The sequence below is a fragment of the Paramormyrops kingsleyae genome, chromosome 16 (genome assembly GCF_048594095.1).
Source record: "Paramormyrops kingsleyae isolate MSU_618 chromosome 16, PKINGS_0.4, whole genome shotgun sequence".
Classification (NCBI taxonomy): domain Eukaryota; kingdom Metazoa; phylum Chordata; class Actinopteri; order Osteoglossiformes; family Mormyridae; genus Paramormyrops; species Paramormyrops kingsleyae.
Window position 1 is genome coordinate 11991112 of NC_132812.1, and position 6960 is coordinate 11998071.

Here is a 6960-nt window from a genome sequence, read left to right on the forward strand (position 1 = left end):
TTAACATGTATAAGAATAAACCTACTAATTACTACTATATCTCGGGGTGATCATTCAATTTTAGGTACATATAAATAAATATGAAATAAACTAGTTACTTTTCCAGCCAGATATAATAAGTATATTAGAGAAACAAATCCATAGCCTTCAATCACTCAAAGCTTTCCCGTTACACTGTTTATTTCAGCAGTTTTCAGTAATTCATCACTACCATCACCGTTAAAGGACTCGTAGCTCTGGAAGTCAGCATTTTACGTTTTTCATGCCTTCAGCACATCACACGAGAGCTTCTTGAGAGGCTTCAGCTTCATTCCCCGAATTTCTCATAAACAGATCCCATCTCCCCTGCCCTGAGGTGACACCTTAGCAACCTTGGCCTTACAGCAAAGCCAGGACTGAGTGAGTGTCTCCAGCTGTGCACAGCGCTGCTTCTCTTCAAAGGGGAAGTGTTGCTATGCTATGCTATGACTTCGTCTTACGCCATTTCACTGGGCACTAAGTATGGGAAATTCGTCATTACCATTCCAGAGGCAGGGTACATACCATATTGTGATGAATGTCTGTTAGCACTCATAAATACCTCAGTGTCCTATAATGAATTGAGGATGTCCGAGAGATCCTGTATAATTCTAAACAGGGTTGATCGCCCTGCGTGTTTTTTTTTTTTTTTTTGAATAGGCCATAAAATATGTGTGCCCGATTATTGTGACATTAAAAACACATCTTGCAGAAAACCTCAAGGAGTGGAAAGGTAAGGTCTGGGAAATGTCAGGAACTGGCACGGACACACTCAGAACACGCTGGAGACGGGGAATTGGGACTTTGTCCTCCCTTTGCTGGCTGAGGAGGGCAAAGGTGATCCAAATGCTAATGTACGCTAATTTACACTTGTACACAGAATCTGCACTCATACGTTATCCTTACCCCTTCCTTTTCATTTTAAGGAAAACAAAGAATTGGGAATCCCACACACTATGGGCTACAGTTCTTGTTAATCTTTGAATGTCTTTTAAATGTGGACTTGGAAGGGGGCCACTTATCCACCCGAAAACCCTTGAGGAAATCACTATGGGCCATTTGTATAGGCCTTGGGGTTACAGAGTTTGACGCCCCCCGCCCCATGGCCCCCACAGATGGTTAGCGAGGAGCGTCCCTTCACACTGGCCCTTGTCACTTTCACGATCCTGTGTCTCGTAACAGCATGCTCAGCAGGAGTCTTTCTGTGGAGAGTTAGAGCATATGAAGGTCTGGTTCTTGTACCTCCTTGGCATTTGCATGTGTGTCTGCTAGAACTTCAGCTGGAAGTTAGGAAGCGGATCCCTGCTGAGGGGCTCAACACTGTCTGATCAGGAGCTCTAGGGGGCAGTGTCTTCCCGTCAGTCAGGCCATCGCTGTCTTCTGCTAGACTTCAGCACTAAAGGTTTTACTTTATTTGCCTTAGACCCTGGATTTAACATCATGAGACCAGCATAAAAACTTACATAATGGCATAAAAATGGACTTCCACCACAAAAAACAGGAAAAGTACCCTTAACTACTCACTTGCATTTCAGTTCCTAATAATGACAAGCCCAAAATAATTTACCACTAACCTATGACATCATTAAACTCCTGCCTGTAGCATAATCAACACTAACTACGAACTCAAGGAATCAAACTGTCAGTCCAGCTGGCATCAACCTTCAGATGCTCATTTTAAAATTTCTGATCATGCGTTCGGATTTTTATAGTTAACTTTCAGAGGTCAACCTTCCAGGATGGCTCATAAAGTGAAAGAATCAACTGCAAATGTTTCTTGGATTTGGAATAATTACCTATTTGTTTGTTCTGTTTATTTTCTATTCGATTTTATTCTATTCTATGTTTATATTTTCATTTGAGGTATATCCTTCCATTGAATATACTTGCGTCATAAGCTAAGTTACTCTGATGAGACATTTGAAGACTATCGGAGCCGATATGAAATTTGCCCTTTATGTTTCCCCTCGTCAGCTGTGAGAAAGCAGGGCAGTGGCACCGCGGGGTCTAACTGCTCCCCACTAATGTGGAAAGTCGGTGAGCGGGCAGCGCTTGTGGCTCACACTTCCTGCTCTTTATCATCCATTTCATAGATGTGGCCAAAGCTATATTATGCGTCTCTCTGTGGAGAAATTTAACAACTTTACAGTTTCCTAGTAAATCTCTGTTTTTCTTGTAACCTTGTCAAGTGCGCTTTTAAGGAAAGAGCAACAGTGGAGGAGGCTTAACTGGGATTTTTTTCCCCCAGCTATTAGAGAACCATGTTGTTTTGTCATGAATACTAAAGAGAATCATTTTACATTGGCCAGGGTTAACATTTCAGGTTGTTTAATTAAACGGTTCCCTTAAGCATGATCTGTATTATCCTGCCTGCCCAATGTACTTACTTGCTAATTTGATTTTACCGGGTTTTGTCAAAAACCAAAAATGCAAGCTGATTATGATTTTTAATCATAAAATCTTTTGCGCAAATATTTATTCTTTTTTTTTTCCACAAAGGTAGGCCTACCACACAGCAGGAAGTAATGCCTTAATAAATCTGTCAGTCACCAAAAAGATTTGCTATATAAATAATAATAAACCTCAGACAGATGTCTAATAATCTCAATCTGACGTGCAAACAAGCAGATATTTGCAATCAAGAAAAAAATGTAGATCTTTATTAGTGTGTTATATTTGAATGATGCTTAAATATATAAAATTTTGAGTTAAAAATAAATTAGTTATACTCAAACAGTTTAGCAAAAGATGTTTGCAGTATCTTTTCATTTGATGCTGACAGAAAGAGCATTGCCATCTCTACCCGTGTGGCAGCTGGGAGTACCATGTCGACCATTTTCTGTCATTTTGTTATGAACAAATGACAAAAAAAAGAGCTGAATCAGTTTGTTGCATGGCGCATGGGAGACGATGTTGTAATTGCTAGTGAACAAAGCCAAAATAGCTATGGGTAATTGCTTCAGCAAAGTGGAGGCTCGTGGGAGCCGGTCCGCAGTGGGGAGGTTCTGCGCGCTTTGGAAGGTGAACAAAGCCCCGTGCAGACGTGTCTGGAAGGCCACGGGCCCCACTCGCAACGCAGAGCAGGAATTGTCACTGCGCTGACAAACCACAGTTCGACAACAACATCAATGGCAGCCCCTGAAAGAGGGTAAAATAACCATCCCATGGCCGCCATGGGAATGCAGTAAAATGTGTTTTCCTCAAGTCCAGAATCCCACATTTGAACCTGCAGGCATGGAAATGAGCAGAACAAGTCGGGATCTCCTGGGATTCGGGGTCCACCCCCAGGCCTGTGAATCCTGATGGGGGTGCTATTCACAGGGCTCCAGGATGAAGTCACCACTATGTATCATCTAGTAAATCCCATGACATCAAGAGCAAATCCACTCCTCCTACAAACTAATGGTTCTCTCTGTTCTCTCATTTCTTTTCCTATTTTTCGTTTTTAAGTCTTTCTGTTGTGGGGGGAAAAAACAGGCATACACAAAGCAGCTAAAGGTCTTCAAACTGGCGATTCGGCGAAGGTGAGCGTCGGTCTGAGCGTGCAGGGAGCCGTGTAGTTACGCGGAGTGGGGGTGTCCCTCCTAGCGGGGGTCTTGACCCACTGCTTAGCCTGTCCCTCCCAGCAGGACCCCTACGCTAGGGCCGGGAGTGGGGGGCCCGACCAGCTACACAGCTCCACTTCAGATTGACCCTTTCCTCCCCTGACACAGAATCCTAAATGAGCTTTCCAGATGCCAGAATGAGTGAAAAAGGGAAATGAGATGTTTTGGGGCACTGAGCTGTTGGAAGGGGTGTTTTTTTTTTTTTGCAAATCATCTCCTTTAAAGGGTTTCTGGCACTTCCTGCATTAAAGGGCTACCAGAGCACAAGGTTACCAGTGCTATTTAACTACCCCTCAGTCAGTGTAAATAAATACCTTTAATATGGAGGAATCTCAGTTACGCCTACTACAGCCTAGCATAAAACAGACAAGCCTTCAGACATGTTGCACTGGGCACTACCACACCTCTAAGTACCCCTGTGGTGTAAAATCCAGGGCCAGGAAATGGTTGAGCGCTGTGGAGGGGAATTCATGGTGCTGCATGCATAGGCCGTCTGGCAGACAGCGGGACGCAGTGGGACCTGGGCAAAGCCGATATTGTCGGGTCGCCTGCCTCACTCTCCACAGAATTCCCGGCCTGCCTTTTCAACAGCCCCCCTCTCTGCCGAAGCCTGTCAGCAGCGATGTTTGCTCCCTCCCTGCCGAGCCGTGCCAAAGAACCCATATAATCAGTGTCAGCAACGCCCCAGCCTGCGGTAGGTCTTCAAGAATGATCTAGAATATCAAGAAAAGACAGACGATGGGTCAAACACTGCCATGACAGATTAAGTCATTGACAGTTGTGTGTCTGTGAGATTCCTTTTGTGTGCCGCTTCTAAAGCCGTTTAAGAGACAAACTATGGTGTGACTCAAGCTGTCTAGTGTGGCAGCACAGCCGTGATTCCACCCCCCTCCCCCCCCCACAGACTGGGAAGTCCCTCCTGACCCATTCTACACTAAGCCTGCGAACCCTCAAGTCACGGGGGGGCCTGGTGATTAATGGTCTCAGACGCCTGCCCCGCCGCCCCTCCCAGGCCCGATCGGGGGACGAGGACGGCCTCAGTCCTGTGACGATCAGCGGGACCCATCCCCCAAAGAATAGCAGAAAAGATGCAGATCTGATGAACCAGACTGCCCAAGACGCACTAAGCAATTAAATGTAGTGGTTAGGGCGAGGATGGATGTTGCAGGCGGCGGCGTGGTTAAGGGTTAGAGCTATGCGGGGGAGGGGGGGGGAGCATGGGTGATTGGTGGAGGGAGGGGGGCTGCTCATAGCCTTCACTATGCAGACATTAGCCGTGGTGTGTTTATAGGACTTTTTTTTGTTCTGGCACTGATTCAGGCGTGCCGTGCAGATAACAATGCGGCAAATGAGGGCCGGCACCTCTTTCCCTGTGTTGTACCAAAATGGACCTGTGCTTTAAGACGCTTAGATGCTCACGTGTCCAGTCGCATAAAACCCGGTTTTGATAATGTACCGAAAGACTGACATTCCTTCCACTTAATGCAGATGTGGCATAAAAATGCCTTTAGCTGCGTGTGTCGATGCGTGGCCTCTGAGGCAAAGTGGAGGCAACAGGATCTGAAGCTCCGACATCCCGCTGGCCAGTGCTGGTTGGCTTCACTGTGAGTGGGCGGGGCAATTGCAGTACGCACCAAACACGCGTTCAGGACACAGGCGAACTGGGAGCGCAAAGTCTCTTTTATTTTTTCTTTAACCACTGAGATGCACCACAGACCCCGTGGTTAGTCTGTAATTGGTTCTCTCTTTTAGTTAAGAAGATATACACCCATTAACAGAAAGATCCCTCTGTAATTTAGCCATCTTGGAGGCGGATCCTCAATTTACTGCGTTCATCTTGTTTCTCATTTTCTCGTCCACACGCCAGCCACACCGCTGAGGAACTCGTAAACATAAACAACACCGGCCGGGAACGCTGGGATCAGGAAACGCGTTTCCACTCAGCTTTGATGCAGCAACAAACACAAACAATCCCCAATGCTCCTGAAATGCACTAAAATGAAACCTGCAGCACTATGTAACAACACAGTTCATTTACACATTTCAAGTACATTTCTGCTGTTGATCAGACGTGGCATGTGGATGTTGGATGGTGGACACGATGCATCATAGGATGCACAGCTGACTCCAACTGCACAAACTCTTCCTGATCCAAGGAGCGCAGAGCCAGTGCATGGTGGTTCTGCATAAGTCCACAGGGACACTAACGACTGCGTGATCGCAGGTTGGCAGCTGTGCTCACAACCAGGAGAACCTGTATTTGGTCACCTGCAATTGCAGAAAATGTAGCTTTTCAACAGGAAAATCCATCCATCTTCCAGCCACATATCCTGGTCAGGATCACAGAGGGTCTGGAGCCTTTCCCAGGTACAAGGATGAGGTGCACCTTGGAAGGGATGCCAGTCCATCCCAGGGCAAATACACACGCAATCAGTCACACGCTATTTAGAGACGCTAATTAGCCTAAATGCATGTCTTTGGACTGCAGGAGGAAACCGGAGAACATGGAAGGAAACGTGCATGACGGAGAATATGCAAAATCCACACACACAAAGCAGAGGTGGGATTCAAAATCCCAGCCCTAGTGGTGTGACGGGACAGTGCTGCCCCCCCATGCCAACCACTGAAGGGAAAATATCGATTCACAATGAATCAAAAGCTGAACACTGAGTAATATTGGCAAGGTCTCGCATAAACACAGCAGCCTTCTCAGATAGACGTCCCCAGGGTCACACAAGCAGAAGGAACTGACAGTGCCCAATAAACATCTGATTTTTCACTCTGAAATAAATCAATTTTATTGCTTTGGACAATTGCGAGCTGAGCCGGGCACCCTTTCCCCGTAGTTGTTTTAGGCCGTGCGTGACTCCATGCCGGGTTCGGCATTAGCAGAGCTTCTCGTCTGATTACAGAGACGTACAAACGTGTAATCCGGAAATTTACCGTAAAAAATAACCCCTAGGACAGAGCGGAGGAGCATGTGTGTTTCTGCAGCTACGGGGCATTTCCTCCTTTAACGAGTCTGGAATTGAGACGATAAAGTTCAGACGCCTCACATGGTGCCCGGTGCACCACAGGCATCGCCGGAGGTCAGGCAGCAGCCACGCATTCGGGGTGAGATGACAACACCCCCTGATTACAGGCACCTCCCCCGAGGGATGTTCCTGTCCACGGCTTCGCCAAGTCTCACTGGAGCCCCGCTTTGCAATCACGCTCACTATCATAAACTGAACATTTCATGTAGCTTCAGGCCTAGTCAGATACACAAGGGCGCAGGCCGGCTTTTTGTGTATTTTGTTCTGTCTGAGGTCCTGGACTGAAGATTCAGGTCAGCCTG